Here is a 26,820-nt window from a genome sequence, read left to right on the forward strand (position 1 = left end):
CCCGTTGAGACTTATTTCTTCTGACTCTGAATTGATCTTATGAAATTCTTCAGGCAGCGCTCGTTTTCGAGCGCTTCCAAAACTGCAGTGATTTACTGCTAGGTGTCCTTAGGTGGGCTGGTGCCCGTGGTGCCGAACGTCCCGTCGGCGCCGAGGTTGCTGCGAAACTCCTGCAAGGCCGCGGCTCTAGGGGCGGAGGAGCGCGACTGAACCCGCCGGCACCTCTGCTCCGGGCAGACCGCTGAGCCGGGCGCGTGGGCTCCCCCCCCTTTTTCGTAATATTGCCTCTCTCGTCTCTTCTGGGAGATGCGCTTGTTTTTAGAGGGAGAAACATATTACTTGGTTTGTAAACGTTCGTGAGCGTTCTGTCTCATCTCCTCTGCTGTTTTGAAAACGATCCTGGAAGGAACCTGGGATTTAGTTACAGAATAATCAAATCAAGAAGGATGGATCCTTATCAGTGTTGCAATAACAGCTTTTGATAATTTTTAATTTATTTAAAATTAGCTCTAATTAGCGAATTGTCATTGCTCAGAGCAAATGTTCCAAACTCATGAATCTTTCAAACTCGGTATGGTAATGGACCACTGATTTTTCCTGCTCTGTTTGAACTGCTGCTTGAGCGAAGCGGGGGAGATGATAAGCTTGTCCAGGAGGACACGAATGCCGGGCAGTTCAGGTGGTTTTCCACGTCTGCTAACGTTGGATCGCTCCGATCTGGAGCGAGCACGGGCAGGCTATCGCATTTCTGTCGAATTAGCCGGCGTACATGATACAGTGTTTATGCGAGCCTTGCTTTACACTGGCTGCGGGAAGGCAAGCGATACCTGATCCAACAGAAAGTTTGGAAAGGCAGAGTTGCAAATTACGCTTTTTTTGTACGAATTCAAAGTGACTCAGTGAGTTTTTGTACCAGATAACTGCTTTGTGTCATCTTTTTGGTTCTGTAGTAGGTGCCTTAAAACCACGTTTATCCTCTCTTGGAAACTTAACCTGAAAATAATCTCTCTGAAACCACTTAAATATGAGAAAACCTGGCTTGATAAAGAGTGGGCTTTCCACTTGCTTTTGAACAAAAATAAAAAGGGTGAGTTTTAGGGATAAAATCGCAGGTAGGGACGTGGTCTTAAAAAACCTTCCCCCCAATTGATGTTACTATCAGACTTTTCTTTTTAGCTCTGGTAAAGAGAAGATTGAGTTGGTAGAACATAATCTATTTTGATTACTAAAAAATCTTAATGCTGCTAATTTAGTCAGCTAGTATGTTACAAATGTAGGTTCTGCGTGTTCAAACTGTTCCTGTTTTTTTCACTTAATAAGTTCTCAAGATAGTTGCCATGGAAATAATCCTGTGTTCGGAGACTGTGCAAAGGACCATAAGAAGCCAGCCTGGTGGGAGCAGACGTGGGGCGCGTGGCCCCGCGGGCGAGCTCTTCCCCAACGCCCTCGCTGCCCGGCGCGGGGCTGCCCTTAGCGCTGCCGCCGACCCTGCCTGGCTTTGGGAGCTTGCGGCAGAATTCCGACCGTTTTCACAGGGCGGGAGCCGTTGTTTGCTTCCGCGGTGCTGCCGGAGCAGCGAAATACTCCCTCGTCTCTAACCTGCCGGGTAGGCCGCCCGGGGCCAAAGCTCCCTTTCCGGACCCCAGCGAGTCAGTGCAGAGGTCCTGGTACGGTCTTGCCTGTCGGCACGTTTGTTTTCCTGGGCGGATACCGGTGGGAAACGCACCCTTGGGTCCCGGGCGCCCGCTCTGCGGGCAGCGCGGTCGGGGTGGCAGCGACGCTGGCCGCCCCTCTGCCGAAGCCGGGAGCCCGTCGGTTGTTTATTACCCCGGCGCTTGTTTGCACCGCGTGAAGAACGAGCTTGCTTCCTCTGGGCCTGCATGGTTTTTTTTTTTCAAGAACAACTTCCTTTTTGCACGAATCTTGTGTTTTTAACGACGTTGACATGCGTGTTTTTCAGACGTGGTGATCAGAATCGTTTTGGATGTCTAAAGCAAATCTGTGTACTTCTTCGTGCTTAAAATAAGACAGCCAATGACTAATTGCAAGAAGACTAAGGTTATTTTCCAGACTTCACAAAACTTGAAAAATGCTTTATTCTTTAAGCTAGAATCGATGTAAAAAAAAACCCCAAAACCTGAGGCATGGGGAAGATGCTTGATTCCACTCAGTGCAGGCGATATCTGAATTAAGTTGATCAGTGTGATGTGACCAAATGCAGGAATTTTAGACTCAAAGAGCTTTTCTTCTTGTACCTGGTTTTTGCCCGAGAGGTTTCCTAGCGAGGTGGCTCTTGCACTGCCAGAGACCCTGAAGCACCTAAAGTTAAGATTAAATTGCTTCAATACAGATATTGGGTCAAATGAACAGGATGTTTGAAAGCACATTTCAAAGGCCTGAAAAGTGGTCGTGGTAGATTTACTTTTGTGGACTAATAGTGAAAGAAGCGTATGAGAAGTTCTAGGAACAACCCCCCGAGAGCCTCGCGGAGCTGCTTTCTCGCGCGGTGGGTGAAGTAACAACAGTTTAAGAAATAGCGCCTTTCAAGGGATTTGACTTCAGGACTGGAGTTACAGATCTGTTTGGCTACATGTTTTGTCCCCAAGAAAACTGTGGATAATTGCATCATTGCCAATGGTAAGAAAATCCAGTGTAGGCTTCCGTGACAAGGGAAGAAACTGTTCTTGAGCAGAGTGAGAGCCAGGGGTGTGAACTGCCCGGGTGCAGAGCGAAGGCTCTTCGGTCGACTGGAGCTGCTGAAAATCTCAGGGGACTTAAATATAAAAGAACAAGGGACTTAAAATCTTGGGGACTTGTTTGAACCAGCAGAGGAGGACCTTCTGTTCCCAGGCCCGGCCGCAGCCCACGGCTGCAGTGCTGATGGATGCAGGATGACGATGATGATGGCGCCGGGTGCACGTCGGTATGTGCAAAGGGGAGCCCTGCCACGTGTCGGGGAGGTTTACTCAGCCCTCGCAAGGAGAAGGTTCCCCGCCGAGAGGTTCGAGCGTGTTAGGTTCTGCCGGGGATCTCGGCTGGCTTTCCAGAAGCGGAGGCGGGAGCGGTGCAGCGGGGTCCAGTCCGGTCCTGCGCTGTGCTGCCCTGGCTGCGCCGGCGTCCTTGCAGCGCGGACGGGTCCTGCCTCAGCTCCGTGGTTGCAACTTGTGGCTGGAGCACGGCCCTGCTGTGAGGGTGGGGGTTTGGTTCGGTTTGTGCGTGCAGAGAGAGCTGACGTGAGCGCTCTCCTTTTCCCCTCATCTTTGCATACATTATTGAATAGCTTTTTTCTGTGATGTGTAAGAAAATGTGTAATGCAGCCTGCCCTTCCTCTGGCACGTTAGCAGACCCAGGAGCTCCGGTGGCCCGGCTGCCGTATCCACCATTTCCCTGCCTCTGAAGCAAGCCGTGCTCTTGCGTGGCGAAGCCTGAAACGCACCGTGTTTTCACTAATCCCAGAGACGGCGAGAGGCTCTCACATGCAGATTTTAAAAAGCCACGTTAACACCTTAGTCGAGATAAGTATTCCTGTGCATTAAGACCATGCCAATTAACAGTGAAAATGCACGTGCAGATTTCAGCTTTGGGAGGGACAAAACATTACAAAAATCTTGCATCCTCTTACAGCACGGTGAGCGTATTAAATTAGCGAGCGGAGTGACAGCTGGGCAGGAGGCTGGGAACAATGAAGATAAAGTTAGCTTTCAGCGATGTGACCCTCTCCAGGCTGAGCGCCAGAAGACTATAAATAATTGATAGGAGCAACCACCCTAGCCAACACACTAATGTACAGAGTGTTTCATACAGCAAGCGGCGTGCTCTTACCCATTACATCATCGCTGCTCTCCAGCCTCTGCTCTCCTATCAGCAATGTAATTTTACTGCTTTTAAATAATAAATTGCACTGGGAGTTGAAATACTCCTTTGCCCCATTCAAGCCTGCTAGGGTGTGCAACTACACAAATGAATTTTACATATGGTAAAATAAATTTTGTATTAAGCTTTAAGAAATTCCTTGCAGTAGAAGTTTGGCCACTCTCTCTCTCTTAAAACGTCAGTAGTGTAGGCTTGCGGATATTGAAAGCCGGCATTTCCACGTAATGGCTTTTGATCTGATCTAGTATCTTGAATAATTTTGAAGCGTGACCTGGGATCATTGGCCTAAGATCACTGGGAGCGTAAGGGGGTAAAGTTCTGCTGTGTTGCAAGTCAGAAAATCCCCTTGGCTGGGGCAGTGTCTCTGAACGGAAAGTGCGAGTCGAGCGCGCTGAGCTGTTCGTTCCTGCAGAATGTGAGCTTTCACTTTCAAACTGTCGTTTTGAGTTGTGAAGAAAGACTGGTATAACCCGAAACTTGATTCCCCCCCCCCCCCCCGAGTCTTTAGATATGTTCTGTAGGCTCTGCTGATCCATGCATGTGCGTAGAAAATCCAGAATGAACTTTCACAATTCCAGATTTTGGGCATGGAGAGGGATAGGGTATCTTTGGTGTCTTTGTGCGTGTGGTGACACTTTTTTTGACGGACTGTCGCAGCTTTTTATGTCAGTTTGTATGGGTATCTAAAAAAATTTTTGAAAATAGGATTTTAAAAAAATCATATAACTGCACTAGAACCTGCAAGTGTCAGAAACTGTCTAGAAATCGAGCAGATCATGGGGCCTGGTTCCTGTTAGGTTAATAATGAGTAAGTGGAGAAATCAAATAAGGGAGCAGTTAGTTATTAATGCAGAAAAAATGTCTGAGGTCACTAGAGTAATGGGAAAGCAAGGAGTAAGAAACTGGGGTGCTTGGCTAAAGAGGGCTGGTGACAGAGGGTACGAGGGCGAAAGACGCTGAAGAGCACACTGACCCGGGGTGGGGGGAGTTACAGCACAGTAAAAGATGCCGCTGCAGTGTGTTTGGTCGGTGTGTGTGTGTGTTCTGTTGGGTAATGCTCAGTTCCAGCATTTCTAAGATACTTCTCCTTTAACTTTTGCTGAGTTGGTCTTACTTCAATCACATGTTAATGGAATGGGTATAGTGAAACACGAGTTACAGCAACTTCGGAGTCATGCAGCAAGACGGTAGCTGGGCAGGGAGGAAACCCGGCAGCTAGGCAGTGGTGCCAAGGGTGGTTTGTTGGCAGACGGGTTCTGGGACATTATAATACAAGTACAACCATCCTTCCTCATAAGAAAAATAAAGTATCGAAATGCCAGAATGCTATCACAGGAGATGGCGTAATTTGTTGAAAGAAGATAAGGAACAGATTTTGGAAAGGGTATGATTCAAGGTAAGATTAGACAAAACACTTGGACGTTTTAGGACGCTGGTACCCAACGTCTTGCGTCTGGCTATAAAATTTTTCTTGTTCTTAGGTATAGAGCAGTCATCCATAAGCAAAACCTGTTCTTTGCTCAACGCTTAGTGTGAAGGAGATGCTCAGGGCCCTTTTACTGGAGATGTCTGTCCTATGTGTGCATCTTCCAAGGGCAGGAGAAGTGGAGGATGAGTCTCAAGATCTGTGCGGTCTTTCTGTATGCAGGGTGGAAATAGTTTTCACACCATTTAGAGCAAGACTTAAAGAATTATTGTTTCCAGATCAGGAAGTGAACAATGTCACAGAGCTCCAGAAGAAAGCACAAGCTGCTTAAAGTGGATTAAAATGACTGACCATTTAGCTCTGCAATTAGGTGGGGAGATAGCATGATAAATCACGAGTAACTGGCTTACCTGTCTCAGGATGTCGTTCCTTGCAAGGCACATCCTCACCGGTTTCCATAAGCAGTGATGGTGTTTGAGCATGGGTACTTAAGTGTTTTTAAGGGCATAGATCCCTGAGAAGAGGGTGCATCCCTGCCACGCGGCGGGTTTGTTGTGCAGCCTGTGCCAGGGCTGGGCCTGCTGCACGCCGTGAGCAGCCCCGTTTGCCCGGCGTGAGCTTGGTCTGATGTGCTTGCTGCCGCGAGGGCAGCGAGCCGCTTAGAAAACACCTGTTCCATCTGTTTGAGGACACTTAGACCGGCCTTTCTTGTGCCTTTTTTACGTGAGACTGCTAGTCTATCGTTCATCAGACACCAATACCGTGAGTATGGTACCCACAAACTGTCCTACAGTGGGCTTCGGTGAGGGATGGGGTATAAGGAAGGAAGGTTTTTTCCAGAGGTGTTGAATTGCATCAACACCTCAGAACTACACTTGCTTTTGGCAGGGCCTTGTTGGTTAGGAGGCAAAAGTCTCCAGGCTGTAGGGACGAAGCCTGTTCCCCCCAGCTGCTGCGTGTGCGTATCCTTGCAGAAGTCTGAGGTGTTATTAACTCAAATTTGCAAACTCTAGGCATAGGAAAGCTTTTATAGGGCAGTAACGGGAAATATTTCTTAGCTGTTGGTACTGCCAGGCAGCTGAGTTCAGGGGCAGTGTGACTACAGGCGTTTTCATGGTTGTTCTTCCCCCGTCTCTGCTAAAACAGTCAACCATTGGATTAGTTTGCTGTTGTAGGTCCTTGTCTCTCAGGAACCCCTGATTCAGCTATGCCAGATTTGCTTCTTCCCATCTGGAGACCTCTGCCTTGTCTTCTCTTGGCCCAAAACGTCGCCTTCCCATCTCTGACGTGTCAATCTTAAACATTTTGAGTGTATTGCCTGATTTTTTTTGTCCGCTCCTGTTAGGGGTGGGGTGGGAGCTGGCCGGTCGGCGACGCAGCGTTTGTGCACCGAGCTCCCGCGTCCCGTGCGAGATGCTGTGTTTAACCGAGCTCGGCGTCTGCATCCTGTGTAACGAGTATTCAAACCCGTCGTTTGTTTGGGAGACGCTGGAAGGGGAAGAACCTCTTGACGAAACAAGTCCCCAGCCCCACAGATGTGCTGGCTGTGCCACAGGCCGGCAGCTTTCGCGCTGAAATATGGTCCAGGCTTCGAGAGCTCTGTGCAGAGCTGGCTCTGAGGGCTCTGGGGCACAGACAGTGATAAAAGCAACAGAAAGGGGCTTCCAAAAAAGGAAACAAATTCCCCAAATGCCAAACAAGGCATCGGAGAGACCTGCTGAGGGTGGAATCAAACTTGGTTCTTGGGGTGTTTTCCATAACCTGTTCCTTGCACCGAGGTTCGTCTGCTCCTTGGGCAACCTAGGTCGGAGGGAGCATTAGCTGTGCCCACCCCCATTTTGTAAAACACTGCGCTCTCTTGGGTATATGCCAAGAGAAAAAAAGGCAGAAATTACTGCTGCGCCTCTTTGTGCGGGGGCTCTTGGCAGTAGCATCCTGCCTTGGGTTGCCCCAGTTCCACGGTTCCTTTTCCCGCTGGAGGTGGCAGAACTTGGCGTGCCGGCTCCAGAGCACCCAGGGCAGGTGCTTTCCCTTTCTTAGCAGCTGGGTAGAGATGCTACCACTTCAATGAATGCACACAAAAGTCTTTTATAAAGGAACAGGGAAGTTACCATGGCAGTTTTTACTGAATTTGGTAACCATGGATTACAGAAATTAAAGGCATAAAGCAAATAGTAAGATTATCATTTACTTGATGGTTTTGTAGTGAATAGAAGGCAATACCTGACTTTCACATTTAGGTGAGCCACTCTAAATTATCTGTGGTTAAAACATAATGCTAATTAAATTCAAATGCAGTAGCGATTAACACTAGTGGTCTCAATTCACCGAATTACCTTGCAACTCCAATTGACGAGGAAAATAAAACCGCACAAAAAAAGGGAAATCTTTTTCCTCTTGCTCTGTGCTGCAACCCTCTGTTTTAATCTAGCTGTCGAGTTTGTATTTTCAGCTTCCCTAGGCTTTTCTTTTTTTTAACGCAGGGTGCTTCACAAATAAGATGAGCTTGATTTGCCAGTCCCTTTCCAGGCGAGAGCCCTGCTGGCACGGTGCCTGCGTGAGGGCTTGGGAATCGGGGCCGTATCCTTAAGCTCGGCTCAAGCCCTGGCAGTTCGGGGCTGGCAGGACCCGGCTGACTCCCGCGCGGCAGACGGGCAAGGCGGTCGGGGAGCGCGCCAGGCCAAATCCCTTTTATCCCCAAAGTGCCCGTGGCGGCTCCCTCTTCGACGCGTGGAAGACACTTTACTTTTTTCTTCATTTGAAAGAGCGTCTCTGTTCTGCTTTTCTTAACATATATACATAGCAGCAATATTTTAGGGGCTTCACAGTGCTTTGTGGGGACAACGATTATTGTGCATGCTTTTCTTGAGTTAGTTTATTAAAAATTAATGTAGTCACAGCAGGGCAGCTCTCCCCCCCCCCGGAGCCTTTGGCGGAGCTGCGGGGGAGAAGAGGCACGCGGCTGGCAAGGGTTAATGCCCGGAGGAGAAGGCGAAGGAGCCTGCGTGCGTGCGTGCGTGATGGCTTTGTGCTGCAGAAGCCCGGTGCTGGCGTCCGTTTAGCATGCAAACTGTGTTCTTTGCGCTGCAAATTCTGCTTTCAAGTTCAGTGAGTGCTAAGACTCTGCGTAAATGGGCCTGCTAAAGATATTTTTTGACATTTGAAAATCCTATTAAGCCCATTTCTCCACTCTTCCCTCTCTCCTGCTCGGAATGCCAGCTTAATACGGAGACGTTGCAAAGGCTTCTTTAGCTGGTTGGGTCACGTCCCTTAGAACAGATCCCAGAAATATGGGTCAAAACGAGATGAGGAAAACAAGAAGTATACTGTCCTTGGGTCTTACTCTGATGGGTGATTGAGGGACTCCCTAAATTGACCGTTTAAGATCTTAATGAGGTACCAAACATGAGGTAATTTGGAATATGTTGCCCTTTCAAACTACGTGCTTGCCAACATGGCCTTCGCGAAATGAGTTCATCCTGCTTGATTTGTGCTCGATTCTTTTTTAACTCTTCTTTACCGAGGGCATGGATCTTCCGGGATGTTCTTTAAACTGAGTTTTGCCACGGTTCCTGTTCACATGGTCAAATGAACCTCTGCAGGGAGCGTTAGTCGATGATAAAGTTCACAAGCACGTTTTTTGTTTTTTACCAGTGCAGGAGAAGAGTGTTGTTTGCAAACAGCGCTTTTCGGCTGAGGATATTACTGGTTCACCTTAAACATGAGGTTATGTGCACCTGGTTTCATTTAGACTTGTTTCATGCTATATAGAATTATCTGTAGATTTGTATCCAGGCTTTTTAAAAATAATTTTGAAGATGGGTTTCTATCAAATCATAGTTCTTGGGTTATTTCTTAAACTGCGAGTAACTTGCGCTAGGACAATTAGCCGCTTGTACTGTGCTAACTGTTGTTAGGTGTGTAATTACACACATTTTGGGGAGCGGGGATGCAAGCGAGTTTGCATACATTGAATTACAGGCAGTGTTTTAATAGTATGTTTTTTAGGTCTTGGCTTTAATCCAGCATTTCTTCATGCTATTATCCTCTATTTACAGCTTTCAAAAATCAGCTGATGTCACTGCACATATGTTTAGAGCCGTTGCTAAGGTGATTAGCTTCAGGATTCAGCGCCCACGCAGTCCTGCCGCGCGGCTGCGAGCTGCGCGCTAGCGTCTGTTCGGATCCGCGCGTTGTCAGCGGGAGCCGTTGAGAGGCGTAAAACAATATCGCCCAATTCCAGGGTAGATGCTGCGGCCCCGGCTGATGATCCCGCACCCCCTGTACGGGAGCAGAGGCTTTGTCTGGCGTAGTCAACCAAGTATGAGGATATTTGCACGTATATTAATGCGGCCAGGTTCCCGCTTCTCATCAGCCCGTGCGGCTGTAGCACGCTCAGGATCTCCTCCGCCCGTCAGCTCGGGCGGCAGAACCGGGGACGAGTGCTTGATCCGAGCTCTGCGGGTCCGTGCGGGAGCCGGTGCAGCCCGCGGCGCTGCCGGGAGCCGCGGGCGCCGCTTGGCCTCGCTCAGCCCCGGCCCGGCCCGCACCGCCGACAGCTCGCTCCGCGGGTCCTCTCCTCGCTCCGACACGCGAGCCCGTGCGTGTGGCTGCTCTTCCGCGTTGTCCGTTTTCCGGCCGAACCGGAGTTCCTGCTCCCCAGCAGGCGCCGGGCTGAAGAGGAGCAGGCATCCGCCAGCTGCGCTCCCGCGTCTTCCGTGCTTCCGTTTCAGACTCCCGGCTTGCGACACGCCATGTGTTGCAATAGGGAGAGCCTGCCTCTAGCAGCAGCCTGTCCTCCCTAACAGAAATTAAAGTAATTTACCTTCCTCTCCCCTTTTGGAGAGCTGTGTCAAGCTGCCTTTCCGGCCCGGCTTGCGTTCTCTTACCTTAGGTGCTCCTGGTTTTCTGTGGAGCAGCAGAATAGGTCTTATTCCTGGCAGAGAAGCTGTGAAACGCAGTGAAGCTGCCCACTGCCTGCACCGATAACTGGCTACCAGATTGCATCTTAGCAGCGTTGCAGGGGAAAACTCCCTTTGGGTTAAAGTCAGCCTGCGAAATGCGTATAAAATAGCTGCTTTCCAGTCCAAGTAGCTTCAGTGTCCTTAAAGTAACTTAAATGATAACACACGTTTCCTTCCCTGGGAGCTCGCTGATCTCCCGCTGAATTTATTTTTTTCTTTTTTAAAAAGAAACTTGCTACGACTTGACCTGGTTTGGCTATTGTTACGCTGTGAAACAATATGAGCAACATGTTCATGTCATACAGCACTCTCCGTTTCCTTCGGTAAGCTCTTCCGAAGGAGCCCGGTGCTGGCTGCCGTCGGCGTGGACGCTCAGCTGCAGAAGAAAGAGCGTATTTATAACTCCTGCCCCACGCTGAAACCCGCAGAGGTTTCGTCGGTGGAACAGGTGTTCAGGTACCGCTGCGGAAGCACATGCCTAGGCGGCTAATTTTAGCATAAAGTATAAATCTCGTTAATTATTGACTGTGCGAGAAACACTTAGGTCAGGGTTGTAAAAAGGCGGTTGCATGATCTCGCTTCTCCCGGTTTATCTGTAGTCCGGAGCGCGTTTGTTCATTTGCAAGGTTAAGGCGGCTGTGGTGCCGCTGCGGTGCCGCGTCGCCTGCGGGTCGCTGCCGCCCCCCGAATCGCCCGCGGGCAGGGAGCGCAGCGGAGCGGGACCGCCTGCGCAAGGCTGGGGCAGCCGGGCTGTGCCGGGCGCCAGAGAGCCGGAGAGCCGGCTTCGAACCGGTGGGAGAAGCATCGCAAGGCACTGGAGCCTCCTTCCAATGCAAAGTCGATTCGTCCTTGTGAGGTGGGGACGAAGAGAGGAGAAAAGTCCCTTCCAGATGAATTTTCCTTGCTCTTCTGTCCCTCCATGCCCCCCGGCTCTTCCCAGCGGTGCCATCGTGCAGCCGAAGCGCCAACGCCGGCCTCCCCGGCAGCAGTCGGAGCGCGGGGCCTGCCGGGCAGCTAGCTGCCTCCCCGGCTTTTGCCCGATCGCGTTCGTGAACCGTTGGCTTAACTCAGTGAAATATTCCTGAATGTTCCCACTGCTGTTTAAGTAGATCAGTTTGTACAATTTCTGGCATAGACTTTTCCTTTCAAGACGTGACTTGTTCCAGATTAATAGGCTTTGACCGGCTGCGGTCTTGTTGTTGGGATTCCTGCGCGGTGTTTCTGTGCCGATTACCTCTGAGATTTCCAAAGAGGAAGGAGAGAAAATAGGTCAATGCAGTGTGTCATTCCTCCACGCTAGCCTTGTTCCGAAATTGTCTTAAGGCCCCTTCCCGGTGCTTCTCCTCCCCCTTCTTCCCTGTCATGGACTACAAAGATGTTCCCATGGCTTAAGGAGCGTGAATAGCGATTGCATAACCAGGCTTTCACTGCAGGAGGCCTAGGGGCGCGGAACAAAACCGAGATTACGGCCTTTCTGGGGAAAGTTGAAGGGGCGAGGGGGACATTGATATGCAGATCCTTTGTGTCGGAGCGCCGCGGTGCCGTTGTTTTCAAATGTCCACATATAGGGTCCGTGGAGCCACGTATAAAAGCGACCAAGTGAAATATATTGTGCTGTAACACATCGCGTGAAATGTCACGGTGATGTAGCAGTTTTCTAATACAGACCCTATTCCAGGAGGCCGTGACTATGAAATTGCACTGCTCGTAAATGATTTTCATACTTTCCCAACCTTCTGATTTTCTGGGATACGTTTCAAGTGGCTCTTTCCTGATGGTCTCTCCTTTTGCAGGAAGGGTGTTTGAAGCTTGGGACTTTTTTAGGGTAACTTTCATTCCGCTGTCCTGGGGCCAGGCTAGCGTGCACAAAAGCAGGGGGAGGATTTATCACGATCCGGCTCCTTTGAATAAGGCGCGTTTGCTCTGCCCTCGCTCCTGAGCGCAGCGCAGCGCTGCTCGGCGTGTCCGTGCTCTCTGTGCCGCCCGCGCTCCTCTTCTGGCAGAGCGAGCGGTTTCCCAAAGGGCTGCCCATGCCGAGCAGCTTGGATGAAGGACCCATGACCCTCACGAGCCACCAGTCCAATAAGTCTGTAAAATGCCCAGGTGAGCCCTTTACTTTGTTGTTGCATGGGAATCCCGGTGTGTATATCCCAGGATACCGCTGGAAAGCGCTTTCCAGACTGAGACTTTGTGTGAGCTCCGGGAGCTGGAGCCCATCTTGTAACTCTTCAGAGGGAAAAAATGCTCTAAACCAGAAGGAAAGTTGGCAGCCTCTGCCAGGCCTGCGTGTCTGTTCTTAGCAAGTTACTCACTTGGAGTTTGCTGCTTTGATGTTCTGGTGTCGTTGCACAACGAGCCCCTGCTAGCAAAGGGGTTGGGAAATGTTGCAACGGCGGAGAAACGGAGTTGTTGGGAGGGGAGGCGGGAGAGCCGCGCTCCCCAAGCAAGCTGCTCTTGCAGCTGCGCACCCTGCAAGGGTGCTCCAGGGCTGCCTGCCAGGAGCAGCCTGACGCTCCCTCTCCGTCCTCAGTATGAGAGCTTGAAGACTCAGTAAAATTAGAAAAGAGCTTTTCTTAAAACGGTGCATTGAAATGGCTCGTTGCAGCGTGGCGAGCTGGCCTGCGCGCTCCTTTTCTTTTCCGCTTTCTTCGCAGGTGCGCGGAAGTATGTTGAACTTTATCCCGGTGTAGTGCGAGGCTCCGGGATGGGGTAGCGGCAGCTAAAGGGGGGATGAAGCACGCGGATGGGGCAGAGGCCCGGGCGCACACGGCAGGGCGAATCACGGCCGACTTCTCTGGCAGAAGGAGGCAGCGACTGGGCAGCGGGTTGCAGACGTAAAGCAGGGTAGGTTTTGAAACCCAGAAGGGAAATTCTGGGTTGGTTTTGGAAACGAGGGGCCTTGCCAGGGGAAGCATCGCTCTGTTGCTTTCGTCTGGTTAGGCTGCTTCAGAGCTGAGGACGGGCTTGTAAGGGTGAGGGTTTGGGGCAGAGCTGTGACTGCAGCCTCCAAGGGCTGCGCCTCGCTCTCCGGGCCCGTAGGGTTCGGAGCTGGTGTGCGGATGCTTCTGCAGCCTGGTGACTTGCAGCGGCTACAGAAAAATGAAAGAAAGTAACAAACAGCTGAGGTTTTATCTTAGGATTTAGAGTTTCAGAAATTGTACCTTAAATAAACTAACCAGCAAACCGACTTGTAATTCCAGAATGGTGTTGCGTGTTCTGCTGTAATGGAAAAATCTGTGGTTTCTTTCCTGCTTTGGAAGAGCGCAGGCATTCTTTGAATGGGAAGCTCTGCATTTATCACGGCGCTGCTGTGCCAATCACATTCCTGACATCTGCAGAGAGAGAGAGAGAGAGAGATGTTGCACTTGTTTTGCCATTTCTAGAAAGGTCTTGTCTCTTGCTTTCAGCCCAGTTTCTTTGAAGGATGCTTGGTTCTTCTCTCTCTCGCTCTCTTTCTTTTTTTTCTTTTTTTTTTTTAACCTGTTTCCTGTCTTGGGGCACTTAATAGCTGTTGCAGTTCTCAGCCCACTGCCGTATCTGCTGTGGTGTGAGTGCAAGTGGGGATTTGCATTTGTGTGGGGTGTGTAGCCGTGCATATCCTCCTGAAGATCTGAGCTTTTATTCCGTGAGTCTAAATATAGTTCCATGTGATCAAGTGCTCATGAAGAAATCAAATAATCCATACTTGGGACAAATCCAGGGCCTAAAATTCTTAATAGCCTTGTTCCCGGGCCCTGCAGCGTGTGTTGCGCTGAATACGTTTGGGGAGTCGAGGTCTTTGCTCCTGATGGTTTAATTTGGACAATGAGCATCACTTAATAGTAGCATTTTATTACATTCGTTTCACTCTCACTTTTCAAAGAATCCTTCTGATGCATTCAAGCCCCTGCCCCTTTGGATGCTAATGGACTTCTGCTGGGGTTTTTTGTCGCTGCGCAGCACCAGGGCTCCCGTGTGCTGGGGCCTGGTATGAGGAATACTCCGCTCTGAGACAATGCTGCCATTCACCGCGCCTGATACAATGAGGGTGGAACGCTTATAATGTAGATTAGTATGCAAAGCCCCATCCTGATCAATGCGCTTTGCTCGGTGTCTGTGCGCTGCGCCTTCCACTCCTGCACAGGGCTGAGCTGTTACTCCTGCGCGGCCAGGCTGTCCGGAACGTTTCGGTGCTAAAATAAATTTGTTACTGAATTAGATTTTGGAAAATAATAAAAAAAAAAAAAATTCCCAGTTCACATCTTAAGAGGAGTAGAGCGTCTGCAAGAACTGTGACGGATTGAGCCCAGCACTATGTGATGTCCACGGCTATTTTTGCCTGTCCTTTTTGAAGTAAAAAACACTAAAAATAACCCTTGGTCCTTGCCTCCTACATACGTGTGCAATCCTGGAGCAGAGTGACGGCGCCGTGCTGGCTGGTGAGGAGAGCAAAAGACTCCTCTGAAACAAGCCCTTAAAGGAAATAAAAGAATTTAACGCCTCCGGTGCTGCACAGTATCGGTGCGTTTGTGTGAGATACTGCTTATCTTCGTGTGAGCTGTAGGTAAGCATTAACCTGCAGCAGATCCCTTTTGCAACCGTTCGTGCATTCTGTTAGTCCACGTGTGTTGTTCCTGGCTATGGATTGGCACAAACATTTTGGCAACTACGCGATGGATTTTTTTTTGATGGAGTGACAATTAGACTGTTGTCCTAGCCTGAAGTTAAGAATGGTTTTTAAATGCACTTTTGGCAATATAGTTGTGTAATTTAAAATGTAAGAAAATAAGCGGTTATTTGGACCGAGCTGCACTAATCCAGGAGAGGATGAAACACCGACTTTCTTGCTCTATGCCCAACGAAGCCATTTAGCCTGCGCGGGGGAAGCCTGGCGGCGGATACACGGCTGTTCGGGGCACGCGGGGAGGGGGAACCGCTCCGCGGGGCAGACGAAGGCAGCTTGAGGAGAGGCAGAAAGGTCGGGCTCCCTCTGTGTCCGCTTCCACGCGTGCGCTCCCGTCGTTCCCTGAACGTGCTGGTGCGCTTAGTGTCCAGAGCTAAATCGCGAACCCGCCTGCGTGTGCCTAGCTGTAACAAATCCTCGCTGTTGAATGACAGTCAGGCCTTGAGAGGCTGTTTTGGCTGGTGCTCCAGCAGCTCTGTAACAGGGCAACATCGTACGCTGGAGGAATTTGCAGAACTTTGTACCGAAAGGGCTGTAAGTAGATGCTGCACATGAAGCAGGCATAAAATCCCAGAATTTGTAGCAAGCCTTTGCAAAGTGTCATCATTGAGAGGATGAAACAAAGCTCTGATGCGCTGGGAAATATCAGGATCTTTTATGAAAGCAGCGTGTGATTCCCCATTTGTTCCTTTGATAACGGCTTTTGATCTAATGCCAGAAGAAATTAATCCATCACAAAGTGGGGAACGGAGATTCGGATAAACCCTTGAAGAAACAGGGGAAAATCACTAATGGGGAAGTATCTCCTACGTGGCTCTGGCCAGGCAGAATTGGGTTCTTCTTCTAAAGGTTAAGTCTGAGGTTCATCCCAGCAGAGGCCTGAGATGGCCGCGTTTTCCCGTCGCTCGGGGTAATCAAACCTCATGGGATGCAGTGGGTGCACGACGTAGGGACAGCGCAGGAACCTGCGCGGAGTCGGTTCGGTGGCTGAGCATTGCCCCTCTGGAGCGGGGCTGGTTCCCGAAGAGCCGGCAGGGTGTCTCTGCTCTGCGTGTGCGTGACTTCGGTCCAGCATGAGTGCCGCGCGCCGCGCTCGTCCTTGGCACCTCCTAGGACCGCGACTGCCGCGCCCGAATGCAGACGCAGAAGCTTCTCGGGGACTGAGCGGTGCCCGGCTGGCGTGGGGCTGGCTGGGGAGCTGCCGGTGCGCCTGTTGACTGCGCTCCCGGTTCCAGGAATACGGTCGGACATGTGAGCTCGGCATGCGGCAGCTTGAGTCCTGCAGCACCTATTCGTTCAGGCAGCGCGCTACGTGAAAGCAGTTCTCCTGCTTTTATGTCGGGCTTGGCTCTGGAAGCAGCACGGATGCGTTTGTGCGGTGCTGGGCACCAGCTAACGACCCGGATGGGCCTGAGCTGGCTCTGCGTCTGCGGCGCAGATAATCTGCAACCTGGATAATCTGGGCACAGCTAGCTAAGAGCTGCTTGTATTAATGAACCTCTGGTCCTAGGAAAGAGGAGAGGTTGAGGAAATGACCTCTGGCTGCCGCGAGTGTCAGCGCGAAGGGCAGGGTGGGGAGGGAAGCAGAGGGGAATGAGGCAGAGGCAGCTGTGGAGGAGGTGAGCTGGCTGAAATGTTTCATCGCTTGCAAGGAAAAACCCACGATCTGAAAATGGGCGATGTGTACTTGCACCCTTTGATTTGCACCTAAAGTAAACAATTATGCTTTGTGCTGCAAAAGCCGTTCTTAATCTCTCTCAATCTCGGTCATGAGTCTCCAAGGCGAAAGGGTTTATAGAGACCCAGATGAGTTGGGTCTGTCCCCTTTAGCACTGGGAAACAGGCTGCAGCCAAGTGATTCAGTCCCGGCGTAGCTGGCCCATGTGATTCTGTCGGAAATGAGGCATAGGAGGGCCGCGCTGCTGCTCAGAAAGGAGCTGAAATGCAGCGTGTGCGTGGCTGCGGCAGGCGGCTCCGGGGATCGAACCTGAGCCGCTGCTGGTGCAGGGGAGCAGGGCTTGCAGGAATGCCAGATGTGCGCCTTGGAAAGGGAAGAACACGGGTATGGGTTAGCTCATTAACTGAAAACTAGAAAATATTTTTCTCTTCAAATGTCACAGCAGTGCCAGGCACGATTCCTGCCAGCGTGTCGGGCTGGAGGTGGCCGAACTAGCACACGGTTATCGTGGCCCTTCTCTGCCTCTTCGCGGTGCTGTGCCTGGCGCAGTCTGCTGCCGTTCACCGACCGGTGTCGTGTTGCATCCAGCCCCTTCTGAAGTCCTGCTCCATCCATCTTCGCTATCAGGCCTCCCAGCACGTCGTCTGCTTGCTTTAATGGTCAGGCAGATGTTAGCATCAGGAAAGAGAGAAGAACTTTATGGGCAAACGCTTAGCATCTCGCTCCAGTCATTTGATGTGTTATATCACACCCCGTTCCTGTGGTTTTTGTCTAATTCCAGCTGTATCCTCTTCGGAACGAAGACCTCAGCCCCTCGCAGGGCAGCAAAAAGTGGAGTACTGCAGCGCGGATTTGTTAAGGTGACTGGCATTTAAGCCGGTTCTAGTTGATGTCTGGCCTCAAGGAGTCTTGTCACTTGGACTGGTTTGTTTGACCTCTGTCAAGTGACAGATTGGCCGGGCAGTGCGCGTTTAAGACCTTACTTTGCCCTCGGGTTCCGCCGCGCTAGCGCTGCCTTGCCGAGCGGCAGCTCCTCTGCGCGAGGTGCCGGCAGATACAGCTCAAGGTTGGCTGTGTTTGTAAAACGATACGCAAACCCGTGCTATGGCCTAGGTTCTTGTTTGTGCAGTAATATCAATTTGCACATGATGACACGATGTACCAGAATATCTGGAGGACGTTCACGTGCTAAGTGCAAGTGGGTTGCCCAGAGCGCGTCCTCATCTGGCGAGGCCATGCCTCGAGCTTTTATTTCGACGACGGGGCTGGCAAAGGCAGCGCCCGTCCTGCATCTCCGTGGTCAGTTGTGCCAGTTCAAGGGCTGGGGGAGCCGTGGAGAAAACTTTTAAATACGGGGGGTATTTTTAGCCCAGGCAGGTTGCTGGATGTGGCTCAGAGCATGGCCCCAAGGGCAGCAGTGCTTGATGCAATGGAGATGGCAGGTCGTAGGGGAGGCCAAGGCAGCGTAAGGCAGCATTTGGCAGCATTTCTGACGGAGGCAACAGTTGGCAAGCAAAGCCCGAAGTGCAAAGCACCGTTGCATTGAAGTCAGTCGGAGGCAGGCGGTAATATCCGTGATTTCAGTCGCCCGCGTGTCCGTTGATGTGGTGCTAATTCGGGATGCCGCTTAGGTGAGCTGTCTCGGGATGTCTGCAGCGGCTTGCTCTCCAGGCCGTGGTTCCATGAGCGATGCTCCGGCAGACGCGCTCGCCCCTCGTTGCTGCCTCTGGCGCGGTGGCATTTCTGAGGCGCTGCGGCAAACCAGGCTGGGGCAGAGCCGGATTGAAAAAATGGCAAAAATGTTTTAAAGCTGGGCGAGTTCCTTGATCCGGTTGGGAAAGAGTGGTTATACTGGAACAGCCGATGGAGGGGGGAAGAAGCCATTGCTGGGGTAACATTTTGTGAAAAACGGTGTAAACCACTGTTTTAGTGGAAAGCAGTTAATTGTTAAGAAAGTAGGGTAGGAAGTCATTAGAAAAGAGTATTGAAAACTGGCAGCATTGCTATGTGAGTTGGATATCACATCGAGTTCCCCAGACACGGAGCCGGGTAGAAGCAGAGGGCAGCGGGCAGCGCGCGGCGCGGGAGCCGTCCGGGGGAGCAGCGCCTGAGTCAAGTATGTGTAGCTTAAAGGAGACAAATGAGAGACGGCTTGGGTCATGTCCTCATTTGAAATGAATAAATAAATAATTTGGATATGACCTTTACTAGGTGTCCTGATACTATTTGCAGCCTGTACTCATGTGTAGTGGCCTGCTCACTGTGGTCAGCAAGCTTAACTCTGCATTAAAGTGGGTTTTTTTACGTTTTTAACCCTTCTTAATGGAAATGGATTTAGAGAGGAGCTATCAGAGGTGAGTTACAGAGAAAGCATGGCATCCTTTCCTGCTTTTTGCCTTTATTGTGTTGGAGCATGTAAAACTGGAAAAAAAAAAAGGGAAAAACCTATGGAACTCAGAACCAGAAAATTTCAGAGTAGTGAAGAGTGTTAGTGTCCGATAAAATAAATAAATAAATAAATAGACCCAAACGTTAGGAAACATTGCCAGGCAGTAATATCCGCAGAGGGGCTAAGTTTGGCTTTATGTTTCAGAACCTGAGACTGCCCCTACCCACTTGGGAAGAGACTTCATTCTAGGGCATGGTGTTGTGCAACTAAAGTTTCCCTTAAAGCTTTCCTTGCCTTTGCTCTTCTGGGCTTCACGGCAGTATTTTTCTTGCTGTCGTGTAACACTGTGGTGTTAAACATGGGTTCGGACAGGGAACGCCAACGAAACAGGCGCACCGTGGCGCTGGGAGGCTGTTGCACCGGGCGGCGCTGGCGGCTGCTGCTGCTAGCTCGGCTCTGCTCGGCTCGGCGAGTCCTGCCCCGGCCCCAGCGAGGAGCTGCCGCAGGCGCCGCCGCGCTGCCTGGCGGGACAGAGCTAGACTTTATCCGTACAGTATTGAGGTGTTAACGTTTTTACTTGAATTTTAAATAAATTGTTTCATACGCAGTCTTGGTTGTGACTCACACCCTTAGGCTGATGGCAGCAGCAGTGTTTAACTTGTACGAAAATGAGGACAAAACTCGGCTTAAGACTGAGTCACATGCTGAAGATGCAAGAGAGTAAGAACGGGAGGGAGAAAATAAGCCTGGGTGAAGTCACCTGGTCCAGATCAACGCAGGGAAATGCCTGGGGTCTGTTGTGTCAGCAGCCGGTCCCTCGTTCAGCCTGAGACCGCGGGCATGGACCAACGTGTGGTCGCGGGACCGCGTCGCGAGCAGGGCTCGGAGAGGAGCGCCTGGTCCGTACGGCGCGCAGCCCGTGCTGGCTGGCCCTGCGCGGGGGACGGGGCCAACCCGACCCGATGCGACTCCTCTGCTCTTGGGCCCTGCTAGAGACGAGCATGCGCCGTGTGAACGGGCTGGTTTGCTCAGGCGCCGCCGCAGCGCCCGCGGGGATGCGCTCCGCTGCCTGGGCACGCTGATCAGCGCCCGCGTCTGCAGCGTGTCCCACCTCCCGGGACCTGGCACCGGCGAGAACGCGTTAAACCTCGGCCCCCTCGGGCAGAGGTTGCAATGGGTGCGAGGGGGCACGATCCCAAGACGGTGCTTCCGCGACATTCCCCGCGCTGCTGCGGCTGGAGAGCTCGGCTTGCAGCTCAGGACCGGCAGCGTTCCCCGCACACAGCCAGCTTTTCGGGGCCAGGATATCCTGACCCGTCAGGCCTGGAAACGGGCGCTTGCTGGCATCAGAAAGTGGGGAAATTGCCCTCTTGGTGGTGTTGCCCCTTGCCTCCGAGCTCGGTGAAATGCTGTGCAGTGTGCATGTGCCGTGAACACGGAGGAGAGCGGCACTGCCAGGTTGCATGATCCTTGACTCCATGTGGAGTTAGCCTATGGAAAAATGATACTGCTCATTTAAAAAAAAAAAAAGAAAAGCTAGATTAAACGTGCTGGTTAAAGCTGTTCTTGTAAAACGACGTGGCCAGCTAAGGGTCCGGCGGGGGGGGGGGGGTGGTGCAGAGCTGTGATGGGGAACCTTTTGCTTTGGGAGAGGCAGAAAGGAGAACATGAAGCACAAACCCCAGCAAACCCCTGCAAGGGACTGGGCGACTTCCTTCAAACCCTTGCGCTTTTACCTGGCTTAGTGAAAACGCATCGCGATCGCTGCATGGGTCATATGGAAAGGGCTGGGAAGCAGAGGGGCAGGTGAAAACCCCTTTGGATTCCGGCGTCGGAGACTTCGGCTTGCGCCGAGGGGCAGTGAGCTGCAGCGATGCCGTGTGAACGGCGCGCGGAGGTGCCGCCCGGAGCCGCAGCTTTGCCTTCGGTGGGATCGGCATGAGGGAAGACTGGGGGAAGCCCCCGAGGGTCCCTGGGCTGCCTGAGGTGCTCAGGGCAGCCCGGCTTCCGGAGCAGCACGGCGGATCTCTGAACCATTAGAACATGAAAGAATCTCTGCGCGGATCTATTTATATTGATATTCTCAAAAACAGGGAGAGTAAAAAGCTTTTGGAGCCGCTGGGGAGTTCGTTTCAAGTACTGTAGATCCGCAGCCCGCGCTTCCCTTCCGAAAATAACCCCGGGGAGGGGAGGAGCGGCGCGCGGGGTCCGTGAGCCGCCTGCCGCGGGGGGAAAGCCTCTCGGCGGCCCGCAGCGACGGTACGTACCCGTATGAGGATGCTCCTGGCAGCGTCAGGTTTATACAGGGGCCGCGTTCAGGTCTGGTTCTGGCTAATCTGCTTCGAACCCCAGCGCTGCCAGGGCGTGTGTGCATGCACGTGCATCACACTAGTGTGGAAAGGGGTTTTAAAATGCGACTGCACTAAATACCTTAAAAAACACCCAGCTGGATCGACTGTTTTAAATAGCGTTATTACTGTGGGACCCCAACAAAACAGTGTGCGCACAACAGTCTTTTTAAAGTGGAAACGGAGCTGCTGCAGCAACCGGTGCAGCCTCAAATCCCTGACAGCTCCCTTGCAAATTAATCTTAAAGCCTGTCTGTCCTGACAGTGCCTCTTAATGGCTCACTAATAGTTCTCTAAGATTTGTTGGAGTTCTGCCGCAGCGGTGCTGTGGGTTCGGAGTGGTCTGCTATTTTCTGCGCCAAATTGAGATCCCCTCAAATTGTCGTGATAAAGCTAAATTCCCCCAAATTGGGCATCTCGGGACTTATTTTCGAAGCATCCCACTGGGACAAACCTCTGCCGGGGCAGGTCAGAGTCCGGTCTGCTCTTAATAAAGGCACTGCACCTCGCACAGTTGTAAAGGAGTGCTTCCTGGTGCTCTAGATCAGTTAATGCATTATAATCTATAGCCATTGTGTCAGGGGTGACAAGGGAGCTACTAGGATTTCTAAAAATTAGGGTAATTGCATGAGAGTTAAGTGAATTCCAGAAACAAAAATTCCGGCTCCATAAATGCATATTTTGCTACGACGTGTTTTTTGTGCATGTCAGTATGGAGAAGGGATCATGTAATCCAGACGTACAGTGTTGGATTAAATTATTTTGTGCAACACTATTTAAATCTCAGCTTTTGCTCTGGTTTGCATGGGCGGGAGGGGGGATTACTGCTACAAACCAGCATTGCAGCTAAGCTGACGGATGTCGTTAATTTAAAGCAAAACAGCAACCAGAGCGCTCAGTGCATACCTGTGTTTTAGTCATCGCCAAAGAACATTTCATATATTCACAACATTTCATAATCCTGACAATTTTACCTAAGCGTTATGTGCCTCCAGTTTGAAATTTGAGGTATTTGTATCTTTAGACCACATGAATTAACTGCAGCTTTCTAAAAACAGAATTACATTAGGCAGATCCATCGGGAAAGGTGCCCTGCCGCTGGCTCCCCTTTGGGGTGAGCCCCGAGGCCCTGCTCCCGTTTCGCTCGCCCTGCTGCATTCGATCTCTGTTTTCATTCTGCGTGTGTGCACTGGGTCTTCGCTGGGAAACTTCCGTTTGCTGTTTACGTGCTTTGTAAATCCCTCTTTTTGGGGCCTTTAGTGGAGCACACTAGTAGCTTTGGGTTTCAGTACAGCGGCTTACTTATGGAGCCGGAGAAAAAGATTTTTGCAAAAGTAGTAAGTGTGTGTGTGTGTGTGAGACAGACAGAGCGAGCCAGAGAGAGGGATAAATCACACCAAAAGCAAATGGAAGTGAAGATCATGTTTGTCCATTGCTCGTGAAATATTTGATGGCCGTTTTTACTTTGTAAATGTTTGAGAGAATGTGGAGGTTCAGCCAAGCAAAGGAAGAATCCTTGGGTTAAAAAGGGAATAACATACAGCATAAGACTGGATTTTATATTTAAAAAATATTGATGTGCTGTATAATAAAGTGAAAGAAAAGCGCAAGTCTCTCCTGCCATTCTTTCCTCCCACTCCCATGGGGTTAACTTATGCCGTGTTAATAATTACTAGAATGTACTTTCAGGCAGCTTATTTGTTTTCCCTCCTCATGATGTGCAAGAGCGGATAACAAAATTAATTTGCACACTTTGTGAGTTTGTAAAGCTGGCTTCGGCCACGTTGCCGCGATACTGAGCCGGCGCGGCAGCTTGCGGGGCCGCTGTTTGCACAGGCAGCGGCCGGGGCAGCAGCCCGCTACCGAGTGCAAACAGCGCGCGGAGGGGAAACGCGGCGTGCCGGGGGCCGGAGAGCCGCTCTCCGAAGCGTGCACGCAGCGGGCACGCTGCAAACCCCTGGCAGGTGCAGAGCGTTTAACTCTGCTTGTGCCAATCGGGTAGGAATGCAAACAGCCAAAGGGAGCCCTGAAATTCCAGCGTCGCTCCTGGAGCTCGCGGGGCTAACATTACCGAGGCTCGGGCCAGCTTAGGGGCTTGCTGTTGAATTAAGGTGTCAGGCGATCCCTTGTTCTTTAAGTAATGAGCTCCATGTACTCCAGTTCTAGGTTTGTGGTATGCAAACTGCTGGTGGCTTCTTGGAGCAGGGATAAGAGGTCTTTGGAGTCGTATGGGCTCTGCCGTGCCGTGTTTCCAAATAGAAGTTTGTCGATAAGGCTGTATGGTGGTCTGCAAGAAGCCTGGAGGGGTTGGCTGTGGTTCACGGTTCAGAGTTTGGGAACTGCAGCTCTTTAATATTTTCGGTCTCCGTTGCCATTGTGTTTGGGGGGGAAAAAGCATTTTCCAGCCTGGAGCTGGCTGAGCCGTTTTCTGTGAGCGCTAGTGTGCAGCGCAGGTGGGCTCTTGGCCACCGAGAGGTCCATCAGAAGTGCTGCAGTAAAGGACAATGTCAAGAGCTCAAGCACGAAGCACGGAGACCGCCAAAACCCGACACTCCTGTCTGGCCCTCGAGGCTTCAGCCGGGTCAGAATAACCACTGGACAGGGAAGCGTAGCTAGCCGTGCTGCACCGAGCCCCAGCCCTCTCCGCCAGCTATCGCCGGTGCGGACCAGCCTCCGAGGACAGACAGGGCAGGCTTGGTTTTAACTCTGTTCCTGGTGACGTGCCGCTACGCAAGGCTGGGTTTTATCCCTGCCTGGAGAAGGTTTAGTCCTCAGGACATGGGGACCGAAGTTGGTTTTGATCAGGTCTCGATGCTTTTATATGAAAAGCAATATGATACTCGGTGCAACATTACCGGGAGGACCTAAAACGTGTCCCATGACCGCTGGGTGGGATGCGACCTGCCGGGTGCCGGCTGTGTCGGACTAGCCCAGACCTGGGGGACCAGGCGTGTACACAGCAGCTTGGTTGCACCACTTCTACCTAAATCGTAATGATTTAGGCTTCCAAGGCTTGGCTCCTTAACTGGTCCCTCAATGTGTTATTTTCTAGCAGGACATATATTTGCAGCCTGGCTTTGGATTGCTCTCGGGGACAGAGGCTACCTTTTATTTGTGGCTTCTATTTCTTTTTTCCTCTCTGAGGTTAATAAGCCTTCCTTTGATCCCTCCCTTCTCGAAATTTTGCTCCCAAGTGTGGTGTTGTCACATTTGACTCTTCAGCGTGAGGGGGAGGCGAATGCAGTACGCAGCTGGGAGACAGACCGCGCTCTTTTAAGGAAGAAAAGGAGGCAGGCGGAGGATCCGTTTTTCTCCCTAAACTTGCCACACGCATTTTTTGTCTGAACGTTGCCTTTCTGAAAACGCTGAGGCTCTTTGGAGGGCCCAGGGTGTAGATCTGAAACATTGATGAGGACATCTGCAGAGGTGAAGGTTTCCTGGAAGGGGCTTGCGTATGCGGTTAGCTGCTGAATTGCAGCTCTAGGTACTTTTAACATCACTCATTTCTCAGCGCGTGTTTAAGCAGCAGCTTTCTAACAAGTCATCTCACCCTGCACGTAAGGGCCGAGGCCCTGTGTATAGGTAACTTAATTAGGCCCAGAGCGAGGAGGGGCGCTCAGGTTTTTTTAAAGGTTGGGGAGCCTACGTCCTCAAAGAAATGATTTGCTGAAGCAGGCCCGTTTTTACCGCTTTCCATCACTCTCGCTCTAATGACATGTTCAACAATAGCATTGCAGAGAAAATTGGATTTCCCCTATACAAGAATATACTCACTTTGGTAAATGCATTCCTATGTCTTTATATACAGTAGATCACCTTCAAAAGCACTGTGTTTTGTGAGATGGAGATGGAGGAAGAAAAGAGGAGAATCGTACGCTTGTGAAGAATTAACCTCGATTTGACTCTTTGCAAAACAGCGGAATTGTATTATGCTAAAACCTTTCCTGCTGTTACCTGGAAGACGATGCCCACCTCCCCCTTGCGTATTTACGGCCAGGATCCCTGACCAGGATCCCTGGTGCCCGCGTACCCTGCAGCCACGTGCGGCGGTGGAGGCCCCGCTCGCTGAAGGAGGACGAGGGAACGTGAACTTTGGCTTCTGAAGCAAAACGAGCAGCGACGGCGGAGGTGACGGGCAAGGAGCGTCTCCTCGTGAGCCCGGCGGCGCGCGGCAGAGCACGTGGTTTGCTTGTAGAAGCTCGTGCTCAGTTTTCCGTGCCGGCTGGTGCTGCGTAGGACCCGGCAGAAGCGCAGCAGGCTTTCGGCGGTAGTACAGCTTGTTGAGCAGCACCGTGGTGGTGGTGGTCTGTCGTCAGCTCCAAACCGAGCTGCGCTTGCATTGAGGATAAAAAAAAAATCTCGGAATTGCCGTGTTGTTATCAGTGTTTTGGGGCTAGGAGAACCGCGGTGTCTTTTTTAAGTAACACAGAAAGTGTGGTGACGGCGTCGCTGGGAGGGAGCGCGGTGGCTCGGAGGAAGCGTCGGCCCTTCGGGGATGTGCGGGGAGCCGCCGCGGAGAGCAGCAGCGTGTGCGTGGCTGCCCCGAGCCCAGGACCGGCCCCGCGGCCTCCGCACAGCGCCCGGCACCCGGCCCGCCAGCCGGCCCACGCGTCCCCCTCCGCGTCCCAGGTGGCTGGCGCTGGCGGCGTGCCGTGCCTGCTCCGTGGTGCGTGCCGTGCTTGCGAGAAAGGCTTCCCTGTCTCGCTGCTGCCCTGGCAGAAAGCGAGGGCTTGAAATGGCCTCGACTTTTTTTTTTTTTTTTTTTTTCCTTCCAAATTCCTTTCGTGCTTGCAGACTTCACAGTTTAATGTGAGCTATGAATCAGTCTTTTCCATATCTTGAGGGAGAACATCACGAGTTTGGTGTGTTTGCCGGGAGCGCAGTTGTTTGCAGCTTTGATGCATTGTCCCAGGCTGGTTTTTGGTGGTGCCGGGTTTGGCTCTGTACCTTGTGGTGGACGTTGCCGCCCTGACTGGGAGCGCTGAGGCTGGGAGGTCTGTCTAGGAGCCTTGGATAGTCTCTGGGTGGGCATCTCCTTCCACCGCCGTTCTGGCGGGCGGTTTAGGAGGCTGCTTTGCTGAAGTGCAACGTCAGAAGTCACGTGCGTGAAGCCTGTGCGGTGGTATTATCCTAGAAACATCAGCCGGAAAGGACCTCCGGGTCACCCAGTCCACCTTCCTGCTTGAAGATGGACTCTCACCAACACTGGATCGAGTATTATTATCATTTCTGTGCATTTCCAGTATTTGTGGGTGAATAAAGCTTTGGGGGGGGGTGTAAATAGGCAATTTGGGAGGTTAGTGTGGCACTTGGAGAATGTGCCCTGTATAACTGAAGCCTTCTGGTTGGTCCGGGAACTCGGGGCGTCTCTGCTTTCCCTGCGCTCCAGGTCTCGGCCGGAACGCCGCTGAGAGGCCACGGCTGGGTTTTGTGTCCCTCTGCAGGTCTCGCCCTGTCAGTCCAAAGCTGCCACCGGCGC

General features: G+C 51.6%; 2 protein-coding genes across 6 annotated transcripts in view; one reads left to right on the forward strand and one right to left on the reverse strand.

Annotated features, from left to right (window-relative positions):
- ANKRD11 (ankyrin repeat domain containing 11) overlaps window positions 1-26,820 on the forward strand; it is a 168,118-nt gene that overhangs the window by 89,646 nt on the left and 51,652 nt on the right. The gene's annotated exons all lie outside the window — the stretch shown is intronic.
- Window positions 1,034-26,820, reverse strand: part of ACSF3 (acyl-CoA synthetase family member 3) — a 178,353-nt gene continuing 152,566 nt past the window's right edge. Inside the window, exon 12 of the mRNA XM_067302352.1 lies at window positions 1,034-1,043. The gene's annotated coding sequence lies outside the window, so the exon portion shown is untranslated. The remainder of the gene's footprint in view (window positions 1,044-26,820) is intronic.

This window comes from Apteryx mantelli, chromosome 10, assembly GCF_036417845.1.
Source record: "Apteryx mantelli isolate bAptMan1 chromosome 10, bAptMan1.hap1, whole genome shotgun sequence".
Taxonomy (NCBI): Eukaryota; Metazoa; Chordata; class Aves; order Apterygiformes; family Apterygidae; genus Apteryx; species Apteryx mantelli.